General features: G+C 40.7%; 1 long non-coding RNA gene across 1 annotated transcript; it reads right to left on the bottom strand.

The window, feature by feature from the left end:
- Positions 1-10436: 10436 nt before the first annotated feature.
- On the bottom strand, positions 10437-11221 carry LOC134202189 (uncharacterized). Its single transcript, XR_009977169.1, has 3 exons — positions 10729-11221; positions 10572-10650; positions 10437-10501 (listed from the first exon to the last, which is right to left on the bottom strand). It is a non-coding gene; the product is annotated as an uncharacterized LOC134202189 (long non-coding RNA).
- Between the last annotated feature and the right edge of the window lie 1936 nt (positions 11222-13157).

Here is a 13157-nt window from a genome sequence, read left to right on the forward strand (position 1 = left end):
GCAAATAATGTCAGAGCTGCAGCGTAGATGGAGAAGGGACCAGCAGATAAGCGTCGGCTCGGAGTAAAAACCAGCATAGTGAGCAGTGTTTGGCCTCGGGACGTCGGGGCGCCAGTGAACCTGAAGTCTTCTGCCAACCGGAATCGTCGTACCGACTTCGGCACCCGATCAGTCAACCTGCTGAAGAAAGAAGAAAGAAGAAGGAAGTGCTTCAGGTATGTAGGGCACCGCCAGTGCGGACGTCACCAACCACCGGAACTGTCGGACCACCTCTGCAACCCGAAGACGAAGTCGGCGCAATGCGCGAAAGCGTCTCCTGCGATAGCCGCCGGTAGTCGGGGCACCATCAGTGCGGAAGTTTCCTTCACCGGAACTGGTGGACCACCCTCGACGCCGGGGGATGTCAGGAGGATTCGAGTGAGGAAGTTTGCGGCACGACCGCCGAGGGATCGAGACAACGTAGCAGTGGATCTCAGCAAGCCAGTCGGCGAACTAGCCTAAGCTAGGGGCCGGAATTTTAGAAGAAGTGCATGAGCACAGCCCCCCTGAAGTAGTCGCAGAATCCCGTGGTCCCGGGGGGATCGAGGCAAGGAGGATAAGGGACCCGGTTTATCCGGGAGGCGGTTTATCCGGGAGGAGCCCATCCCTGTTCGCCTTCGAGCATAGTGTGGATGCTCGAGGTGTCTGTCGCGCAGATTTTTGATAACCTTTAACCCTTGTAAAAAAAAAAAACGCGCACACATACACACACATACACACGGACAGACAGACATGTGCTCAGCTTGTCGAGCTGAGTCGATTGGTATATAATACTATGGGTCTCAGAGGCTTCTATAAAAAGTTCGTTTTCGGAGTGAAATGATAGCCTTTCGGTACAACTTAGTTGTACGAGAAAGGCAAAAAGAAACTCAAAATATGACCATGTACCATTGATGATTCATACAAACTTTGAATTTGATCATTTAAACACGTTTTTCGACGATGAATTTTGGTAAAAAATTTTACGATTTAGAAAAATGTCTTCTAGTACCGGACGCTATTGCATCATGTTCAAATGTGACTAAGTTCCTGTTACATGAATAAAGACATCATTCAGAATAGTAATATTATTCACGTGCTTTAAGTTGTAAATATTAAAAATTGTTAGTGGAGCTTATTTGACTCTTCAGCTATTTTTTTTAAATCCTAATCCAAATTCCCACCTTTTTCAAAGTCCTCTTCAATTTTTGTTTCTGCTAATTTCTGTGGCTTTCTCAGCAAGAAGAAACAATTGAATTGAAGTAAATGTAACAAAACAGGTGTGAAGAATTTTTATTCAACTTCAAATTTTGTACAAAGTTTACCACATTTGGAACATTTGGCATCACTGCTTGTTTACTACCGTGATTGAAATCGATGCGATTTTTATTTATGTTATTTATGTTTTAACTCATTGTATTAATTCGTGATTTGTAACTATTGTTACTATTGAGTGTTAATTGAACGTCGTGTGTGTTGAAGTTTTGTGAACTATCTAGTCAAAGTTCTACATTAGTGCAGTGGAAATTTGTCTGAAGTGACTGCAAAACCTATAACATCTCCCCGCGCATTTTTTTTCGACTGCAGCGACATCTGGCTGTGAAAATTGGAAACCTGTGTTTAGTACAATCTCAATCAAAGCACAAAGCTTATAGCTTCATCTTGCACGGAAGATAATCCACGATAGCATTACCTAGCTGGCTGCCTAACGAAAGGCGATACGAAAATATGGAAAACAACTGCTCCAAATGCAATCAGCTCATTACTGGGATTGATTCTGTTACTTGCCGCGGTTACTGTGGCTGCATTTTCCATATGGGGTGTTCTGGTGTTTCACGTGCTCTAATGAATTACTTCACGTCTCACCGAAAGAACCTATATTGGATGTGCGATAAATGTGCGGAACTATTTGAAAATTCTCATTTACGTTCCATTACAAATCGCGCAGATGAAAAATCCCCCCTTGCATCTCTTACCGATGCCATCAATAGTCTCCAAACGGAAATCAAGAAAATCACTTCTAAACCAGCCTCCACTCTGGCTCCGAATCGTTGGCCGGTGATCAGTGAAACACGCGCTACCAAACGACCTCGAGCATATGATTCCTCTGCGCAAAGCTCTTCTGAATGCCAATCTGGAACGAAACAACGAGATCAAACTGTAGTATCTGTTCCTGTAAGCGAGAAACCCGCTAGTAAGTTCTGGCTCTACTTGTCTCGTATCAAACCCGATGTTTCAAATGAGGCGATATGCGCAATGGTGAAAGCGGATATGGGACTGGAAACTGATCCTGAGGTTGTGAAATTGGTTGCCAAAGGAACTGATACTAGCAACATGACCTTCATATCGTTCAAGGTGGGCTTAGACCCCACATTGAAAAGCACTGCCCTCGATCCTACGACGTGGCCAGAAGGGATCCTGTTCCGACAGTTTGACGATTACAGCACTCAAAATTTCGAAACCCAGATTTGCGTCTCCCGGACTATTCCCGACAACACCAGTTACTCCAGCAACGAGCTAATTATCCGTCAACACGCTCCAGGACGCTCCTGCGAAAGCCGTAAGGAAGGTCCTAACCCACCCGAAACAGTCGAGTCATCGGAAGCTATCAACTTCGAACTATCAGATCATCAATCTTCGGTTTCCTGTCATCTAAGTCGTCCTGGTCCTGTTTCTGTGGAAAGGGGAAGGACCTTCCGAACCCTCATCGCAGGCAAGTACTCAGTCGATCATCTTCTTTTCGTACCTGATGTACTTTCGGTTTCTAGTGACCTCACCTTCGAAGCTTCCAATTCATCAAATAATTATGAAACAAAAACATCGTTTGTAAACCTTTGTCATGCATCTGTCAATCGACCGGGATGCAAGCCTGCTAGCCGTATGGAAGCCCCCCATCACAGTCGTGCATTCCCAGCCAGCGACCAACAGTCATTCCGGCCCTGTGTATGGGTGTGGTGGAGGGGTCTTCCAAAACCCAAATGCAGGCAAGTACACACATGCTCTCAATAATGACCATTCACTACCTGATGAAGTCATTCTTCCTAGTCAACTTTCATCGGTTCATTCATTCGATCACCGATCGCCTCCGGGATGCACGCCAGCCAGTCAAAAGGAAGCCCCAAAGCCCCCATCACAGTCGCGTATTCCCTGCCAGCGGCCGACAGCCATCCCGGACCTGTGTATGGGTGTGGTAGAGGGTCTTCCAAAATCCGAATGCAGGCAAGTATATATCCGCAACAAGCAAGTCTTCCCTCACCCATCCTCCGTTCACAGTACATCTCTCAACTCACCATCACGAGGACTGCGCGTTTTTATCAAAACACCTGAGGACTTTTGACCAAACTTGACGATGTTTTCCTCGCCGTACTCGATGGTGAATATGATGTTTATGTGCTTACCGAGACCTGGCTCGACGAGAGGATTTATTCAGCTCAACTGTTTGGGGATTCCTTCAACGTGTACCGAGTCGACCGAAGCTCTGCCAACAGTAATCGCTCACGCGGCGGCGGTGTCTTAATTGCTGTTTCAAATGTACTTGCTACCTGTCAAATTGCTATTGGGCAATTCACCTCAATAGAAGCTGTTTGGGTGAAAGTGAGTCTTACTACACAAAACGTTTTCATTGGTGCACTGTATATCCCTCCTGACAGACGTCACGATTGTAACATAATGCAACAGCACTCAGGAGCAATTGAATACGCATCTTCTTTGACTGACCTGATGGATGTACTTCTTCTACTTGGAGATTTCAATCAACCTGGTCTTATTTGGTCACCCTCTGGCCACCGGTTTGCGTTTCTTGATTCAGAAAATTCGACGACTACTCCTGCCAGCCGCCTTCTCATCGATGGAACTGCTTTTCTTGGATTAAGCCAGATTAATTTGATACCAAATTTCCAATCACACTTCCTTGATTTGGTGTTTGTGAGCGAAAATTTAATTCCTGACTGTACGGTCATCGAGGCATCGGATCCCATCGTTCCTCTTGATAATCATCATCCTGCTCTAGACATTACTATTGCAAATAGCTGTCATGTTAGCTTTGACGATAGCTCAGATATCGATGGCTTGAATTTCCGCAAGACTGATTTCCAATCACTCCGACGCAGTTTGTCCCGATTCGACTGGAGCGCATTGGACATCGACTCAGCAGTTAACCGTTTCAACTGTTTTCTACGGGACTGTGTATCTGCATCCGTACCGAAGCGCCAACCTCCAAGAAAACCACCATGGACGAACGCTACTCTACGCAATCTAAAACGGGCACGCGCTAGGGCTCTTCGCGCTCTTGCTAATCGTCGTTGTACTATAACTAAAAGGAACTTCTCAATTGCCAGCAATTGTTATCGCCGCTATAACATGCAACTTTACAAGCAGTATGTGTGTCGTATGCAGCAGAATCTTCGGCGCAATCCCAAGAGGTTTTGGTCGTTTGTTAATACTAAGAGGAATGAAATCGGTCTACCGTCAAGATTATTCCTTGACGACAACGTTGCATTGAATGCTGAGGACAAATGCAACCTTTTTGCTAAGCACTTCTCGTCCGTCTTTGCAGTAGCTTCGCCGTCTCAAGCTGACATTTTGGGTGCATTAAGTGATCCCAACAAACAACGACAAGCTACAAATAAGCATCTAGGTTGAATTATTGTTTATTTGTGATCTTTGTAGCTGAATAAAATGGATGCTGAATAATTTGCTAGACAGATTTCATTTCAGCATTTAATCTAACTAATATTCGACATGGCCTATTTATTTGTTTACTACCTTTATTTGAAGTCGAACTTACGTTTTCGTTTTATCACATTTCAGCACATTGGGGAAGTTTAACAATGTACTGAACTAATGATTTTTAAGGTTCTCTGTTCGACTATGATGTGATGCTCTGAAAGGGTGGTCGAATTGAGTTTGAATAGTAAGTTAATAAGCAGGCATTAGATATCCTTCTTAACCTTTGTCCTTCTTAACCATTGGATTTCAAATTTATCTGATCTATCGCACAGTGGAAAAACATGCTTTTTCAGTTTGAGAAAAAATCTGGGTTCTAGATCTGGGAAATTTGATTTATAGAAAAATAATGATTTATTTTCAAGACATGCTTTTTATTTTCGTGATTTATTAAACTGTCGGAGATTATAACGAACAAAACTGCTGGAGCAATACAAAAAAAATCATGCATTAATGCGGAACTAAATTTACTAAAAGCCGGACATAACGCCGTTGAATAACATCGGAAAATTATTGAATCTTTGATGTGTGGAATCCCAATATTATCGCATGGATGTTGATCTTTATTGCGGCGAAATAATTGAAATTATCTTAGCATTTGACAATCATATCGCAACCGATTATCAAGAGATTCTGAGGAAGGCCGAATATACATTGATTTTATTTTCATAAATTCATAAATAGCATTGGGGACGGATTTTATTTTATCGTTTATCGACATTATTTTTACGTATTTTTCCTAGTGTGCGATCGTTATGACTGGTTGAACAATGGTTGAAATAAAAAATTGTACAGTTATTAACAAACTGTAGTTTGACAGATCGACTTATTGAATAAAAGTCCAATTATGATTCATATTCAGCAATAAGATTATTTATGTTATGCATTGAGTGAGCCATATCTAACAAATCAAGGATGGCGCGGATGACAACGTTACCGGCGGATGATCAAATGGCAGCAGTTCGAGACCCGATTTAGGAAAATTTTAAAATGATTATATGAAAATAGCAATTGCTTCAAAATACGTTCATTGAAGATCTTACTGATGTTACCTTCTATGCGTTATTATTTTCGAAGAATTCACATGTAGCTGAATTGAGGCTTAGTAAAATGCTTATTAAAGGTTTAACGAATCAGTTAATAAAGTTGTTTTTCAAAATGAGATGATGTAGTTGTATAACTTCGCCAAAATTGTGTGAACAATGCTTGAACAGAAGTTGTGATAAGAAATAGTACAGACATAATTCAACACAGCGCTGAATTAAATCATCACACTGATGTTAGTTCAACTAGTGAATGTTTGTTGGGATGTACCTGACGGCGCTTTCGGCATTGACCTTTTTCACGTTGAGACTCATATGGTTGTTTCGGCTATTAGTAGAATCACAGATAACAGATATTGAAGCTAGAACAAATTTTATTGAAAATCCTGTGTAAACTTTTGAATTGATATACGTTGGCCCACTACTGCCATCTACTCAACTGATTGCGGCAGTACATAAGGATGCAGCTGATTAACAACCGTCGAACGCAGCCAATGCATTTGACAGCCGCATTCGGGCTGCGTTTTCAATAACAATGATCCTTGCTCCATCTGCAATCGATTGCCAAACGCGGTCCCAATTTAAAATACATTTGAATTAACGGTTGCGGATGTTTACACACGTATCGGATGCCAGCCTCAATATCTGTTATCTGTGGTAGAATCAAATCATCATTCTCTGCTGGTCCTAGCGTAATTCCTTCGGCAGTGTTAAAAAATGCTCCGATATTTTGGCCACCCCTCTGCGCATACTATTCAACCTATCACTTCGTCAGCAAAAATTTCCTACTCAATGGAAATGCTCTACCATGTTTCCCGTATTTAAAAAGGAGAAAAAAGTGACGTAAGAAACTATCGGGGCATTACATCACTCGGAGTTGAATCGAAAGTGTTCGAGTCGCTGATCTATGAGAGATTGTTCGCTGCATGCAAGAATTATATCAGCCCATGCCAACACGGATTCTTTCCTGGTCGATCTGTGGAAACGAACCTTGTAAGCTTCACTTCGTTTTGCATGGACAACATGTGCAAAAAGTTTCAAGTTGATGCCGTGTATACAGATCTCAAATCAGCGTTTGATAAAGTCAATCACGACATACTGCTAGCAAAATTAGAAAAACTTGGATGCTCTGCAACATTCTGCAACTGGCTACGTTCCTACCTAGTGCAACGCCAAGTAACCGTAAATATAGGAAACCACTCATCTCGTTGTTTTTCGAATGGCTCCGGAGTCCCCCAAGGAAGCACGCTTGGTCCATTGCTGTTTTCGCTTTTCGTGAATGATGTTACCTTCATCCTGCAGCGTGGAGGACTGCTGTTGTTTGCGGACGATCTTAAAATTTACCTCGTTGTTCGAAACCTGGCGGACTGCCTAGAATTGCAAAAACGTTTAGATATCTTCAATGATTGGTGTGATCGAAACATGATGGTTCTTGCCATCGCTAAATGCAACGTGATAAGCTTTCGTCGCACTGTAGATACCGTGATCTTCGATTATAATATTGCAGGTACTACTCTACAACGTGTCGACCATATCAAAGACCTCGGTGTCATATTGGATGATAGGTTAACCTACAATCGTCACTTATCTACTACTATTGACAAAGCGAATCGCCAGCTCGGATTCATGTTCAAAATTTCCAGTGAAATTCGAGATCCTTTGTGTTTCAAAGCACTCTACTGCTCATTAGTGCGGTCTCATTTGGAATTTGCTTCAGTTGTTTGGAATCCTTATCAAGCTGTATGGACGGCTCGTTTGGAAGCTGTCCAGCATAAGTTCGTCCGCTACGCACTACGCCATCTCCCTTGGAGGGACTCGCTCAATCTTCCACCATACGCTGATCGTTGTCGCTTACTAGGACTGGATACTCTTGGCAAGCGGAGGAATGTGGCTCAAGCAGTTTTTATCGCTAAATTATTGCTCTCTGAATACGATGTGCCAGATTTGTTGACAAAGATACAACTTTACGCACCCTCTCGTACACTCCGGCCTAGAGATTTATTGTATGAAGCAGTTCAAAGCACGAACTATGCCGCCAACAGCTGCTTCGTCGCTATGATTCGTCGCTTCAACGAAGGAGCCATTTATTTCGACTTCAACATCAACGCATCTAGATTTCGGTATTGTTTGACAAGATATTTTAATGACTGACAATGTTCCAAATAGTAATTAAGTTTTCATGTAGACCATACAGTCAGATGAAATATAAATAAATAAATAAATAAATAAATAAATAAATAAATCACATGAAGATCTGATTTTCCTTGCCGGGACCTCGGAGGACCTTGGAGGTACCTTTGCAAGTAGTGTCGTTTTAAGAAATGTCCGGTATTGGGAGGTGTCCGGCGCTGAGAGATCTCCCCCTAAATAGTTAATGATCCGCCTCACGAAACGATCTCTCACATACGGGGCGATTTCCATAGTAATTTCCATACAAACTTCCAACTGCTCGTACTAAGTTAAATTATAACCAATTCAGTTGAAAATTTAGGAGGTTCACCAAAACAGCAAATGTTATCGTTCAAGCATAAGGGAGCGTAAAAGTCAAAATTTCAATCACTCTAGGCTCTAACGGGCTCTAACCAAAATAATTATCTTATGATCTGTTTTACGTAGTTTACGTCGGGCGGTCGTATCTTGTATATAACCCTTCTGATTTTTTCCTATTGTGCAATGAGTGGATAGACCGAATATCGTTTTAGCTTTAAAAAAATGGATTTGAATTACTCCAGAATTTACTCCACATGATCATTCTTGCCATGCAGAGATTCCATGTTTCCGTGCCACATTGCATAGTACGATAAACCGTGAAGCGATAGATGTACTTGCTTTTGGAAATTGTTGATGTCATGTCCGTCAAACTATTTAATTCACTTCCCCCGCAGTGTTTGATACCTGGGGTAAGTGTAAAATCTTTGAATTATTTTCTTTCTTGGTACAAACCACTACCAATTGAATGGGATTAGTTTAATTGTATTAGAATGGTCCCCTGTGATATAAATTCTCTTGAAAAAAGAACAATTGGTGCAAATAAGAATTGATTATATGAATGCAAAAATCAACTTTTCGCGAAACCTAAAATTACAGTTCAAGCGTTAACCGTGTTAGTGTATGTATAATACAAATTTCAACATAGTATTAGTGTGAGCATCAAAGTATATTCTTGCATAATGGTATGATGTGGTAAAAACTGTAAAGTATGTACAATTTCAATTTTTCAAGTCGATTTTTACACTTACCCGCTTTTTCCACTTCCCCCAGTGTACCTTAATGGAAAACCAACATCAGAACAGTAGTTACATGACTACATTTTGCTGAATTTGGTAAGTGTTCAAACAGTGTATTCTCTGCGTCGCGTAATAAATGAAATACTTTGATGGACATGACATCAAAAATTTCCAGAGGCAAGTACATATATGGCTTTACGGCTCTTCGGAATATGTAATGTGGCACGATAGCATGGAATCTGATAGTTCTCTGCAGCAAAATAATTTATTGGCAAGAATGGCCATGTTGAGTAAATTAGACTGTACAATTTTGGTACAGATTTATTTAGGGTCTGTTCACAAATTACGTAACGCAAAAATCCGAGTTTTTGACCCCCTCCCTCCCCCTCGTAACAAAAAGTAACATTTTTGAAACCCCCACCCTCCCCCATATAACGCGTAACTGAGAAAATTTTAATGCTATTTTTTTCTTTCTGTGAAGCATTGAGTTTTGCTATTTATTGAACACTGTTATGAGGAACGGCTCTTGATTAAAACCAAGGATATCAAGAATGCATCTAGTAAAAAAATAGAATTTGCGACCATGGCCATTCACATTTTAGTTTAGCAGGACTAATCTGTCGAGAAATACAATATTCGCTTGGTGTTTTTACGCATAACTGTCCTGCTATGTGCTTGAATTGACTAAAACGGTAATGACTAAAACGATAACGAAAGACAAATTATTTTTAAATTGAACTGTTTAATCTGGTTGAAGTGGTTGAGCTAAAATGCAATTGCTTAGAATGAAAACTTTCTGCGTTGCCTTTATTAACTTTGGTTTGGTTTGGAAGATCTATTCATGAAATACAATACAAATAAAAGCGTCATTCTCCAGGTCGTTCTACAAAATAATAAAGAAATCGTGAATATTCATCGTGAGACAAAAACCCGCATAATCCTGAACTATATCCGGAAGACAAATCAGATCATTCATGATGATAAATAACGATATCACCACTCTTCTGTATACTGTATGCTGAAATGATAAGCTACCCATTTTATGAACTGTTTCAACAGTGCGGTATGATGTAATCGACCAAATAATTATTTGGGTAATGGGCGGTTAAGTATAATTACCATTTAAAACTTGTCGTTTTCCAGTACATTTTTTTCGGCGTACAGCATGTCATGCGGTTGTTAAATAATCTATGTTCCACGAGAAAAACTATACGGGATACCATACGCATATAATGTGACCATATATTTTAAATCCATTGTACTGTTACCATTGATGTTTTGATTTTTTTCTAGGTGTGGTGGGCAAAGCAGAGGGAGAACGAAAATAAATACAATTTTTTTCATTTTTAGTACTGTTTTTATTCAATCATTTTAGTTTTTTTTCAATTCAAGTGGATAATTTCGGCTCATACTTCATACCACACATCGTTATCATTCATCTAATCACTTGAGCAGGCTGTTGCCCATTTTCCCGAAATTCGATGATGTCTGCAATACATGATATAATAAAAATTAGGGGTTTTATCCTTGGTTTAATAAATATTCAAGAAGTACGTACCTGTACACAGTGTATGACCGCGTGATTGCTGACATTTGGAAAATGAAGAAAACCATTTTTAGGGTTCTGCTAACTGGATCTGCAATTAGATATTCAACACAGTTTTTATTTTGAAGTCAATTGGGACTTTATCGATTAGGTATTTGTGTATACTTACCCTTTTTTCCTAAACAATTTAAAACACGAATCTTCCTCTCCGATAAATTAAAACTTGTGTCCTATTCTACATGCCTGCCGTTCAAATGGCGAAAAGCAGCATTTTTTTCCACACTCACATTTGTCACTGAACTGAAAGAAATATCTTACCTTTATCTTGAAACCGTATAATATTGAGATGTGCGTGTGATATCGCGATGTATTTATGATTGCCGTAAACGATACACAATTATGTAAAAACGGTAGACCATATCGTGTTTATCCCCATTATAGTTTTGTTTCAGTTAACTAACGTTTTTTGATCAAGTAGAACCTATTATGAAGTAATAAATATTGTACAGAGACGATATGTTGTATATTAATTACATGTGGGAACTTGAATATATAATTGTTTATAATATAAATTCAATAAAATTATGTAGTCAAATTAAAAATTGATGATAACATGGATTGTGACATTACTCCTTAATTCACATGTATCATATCAACCGCACTGTAGACTGTTATTCATTATGCGGGAATGCCTCGAAATTTAGCAAATTTTGAACAAAACTCAACTCTGAGATAAAAAGTAAAAAAAACTACAAATACTAGCGTGGGACAATTATGGGTAGTATGGAAAGGTTGATACATATTCATCGTCTTGATCAAGACATATTAGCAAATTACTTCAATCAGTGATTACAAAAACCTTTAAAATTATTTTTTATTCACGTTATGCGTAACGTTTGATAGTACCCACCCCCTCCCCCACCTTTTAGTGTAACAAAGTATAACGCAAGTTGGACCTCCCCCCTCCCCCCAAACGCGTTACGTAATTTGTGAACAGACCCTTATCAAATTATTGTCTATCCGGAACAAATTTATACCGCTTTTTATACCGAAGTTGGATTTTTCTCCAGATACAGGCAACTTTCCCAACTTCGGAAGTAGTCCGCTGGATTCGCCTAAAGATGCGCTAAACAACGCATCAACTAGTTTGACAGATAAAACTTCGGAAGAAAGTTCGGTTCGGAAGTCCCGACTTCCGAATTCTAAGTTGGTGCTACGCCGACAATAAATCATGGCACGTAACTTTGAGAGGATGGAGGAAGCCTACATCAGACTGAAAAGCGAACCTATTCAAACGGATTGGACTAGTCATCAACAAGTCGAAGACGAAGTACATGATAGGAAGAGGCTCAAGAGAGGTCAATGTAAGCCACCCACCACGAGTTTCTATCGGTGGTGACGAAATCGAGGTGGTTGAAGAATTCGTGTACTTGGGCTCACTGGTGACCGCCGATAACGATACCAGCAGAGAAATTCGGAGGCGCATAGTGGCTGGAAATCGTACGTACTTTGGACTCCGTAAGACGTTCCGATCGAATAGAGTTCGCCGCCGTACCAAACTGACTATCTACAAAACGCTTATAAGACCGGTAGTTCTCTACGGACACGAGACCTGGACGATGCTCGTGGAGGACCAACGCGCACAGGGAGTTTTTGAAAGAAAAGTGTTGCGTACCATCTATGGTGGGGTGCAGATGGCGGATGGTACATGGAGGAGGCGATTGAATCACGAGTTGTATCAGCTGTTGGGAGAACCATCCATCGTTCGCACCGCGAAAATCGGAAGACTGCGGTGGGCCGGGCACGTAGTCAGAATTTCGGACTGTAATCCGGTGAAAATGGTTCTCGACAACGATCCGACGGGAACAAGAAGGCGAGGTGCACAGCGGGCATGGTGGATCGATCAGGTGGAGGACGATTTGCGGACCCTCCGCAGACTGCGTGGTTGGTGAAGTGCAGCCATGGACCGAGCTGAATGGAGAAGCCGTCTTCGCTATAGGTAATATATGTTACTGGTTTGAGCATGAGCTTAGAGTGATTCAAATTTTGACTTTTTCGCTCCCTTATGCATGAACGATAACATTTGCTATTTTAATGAACCTTCTAAATTTTTAACTGAATTGGTTTTTATATGGTTGTTATATGGTTAATAATTTGAATGAGCACGAGCAGTGTGATGTTTTTATGGAAATTACTGTAGAAACAAGCCAATTTTGAGTTTTATTACCTGAGGTCGAAATTGAGTGAATTAAACTTAAATGTGGGTCAATAAATTTTCCGTTGGGTACTTTTTTAACACGGGAATAAAGGCAAACTACTTCGACCCTACTTACTCAATTTTGGCTTCCCGTACGGATGTTCGAGGTTGGGTGAATTAAACTCACTATTGGGTAGTTTATTTCTTCCGTGTAGAGGACGGTTGTCGCTGCAGTTCCCTTTGTTATCGTCTCCAAACATGTTGGGTATCTATCTGTCAAAACGTACTGATTTTTCCTTCGTTGGCATTTAGTGCCCTATCCTCGCCAGCAAAAGATGTTTCGCCAGTGACGACAGCGACAATCTTCCTCTATAGTTTATTACCTCTATTGTTGAGGTACA

Source organism: Armigeres subalbatus, unplaced genomic scaffold, assembly GCF_024139115.2.
Source record: "Armigeres subalbatus isolate Guangzhou_Male unplaced genomic scaffold, GZ_Asu_2 Contig1080, whole genome shotgun sequence".
NCBI classification, from domain to species: domain Eukaryota; kingdom Metazoa; phylum Arthropoda; class Insecta; order Diptera; family Culicidae; genus Armigeres; species Armigeres subalbatus.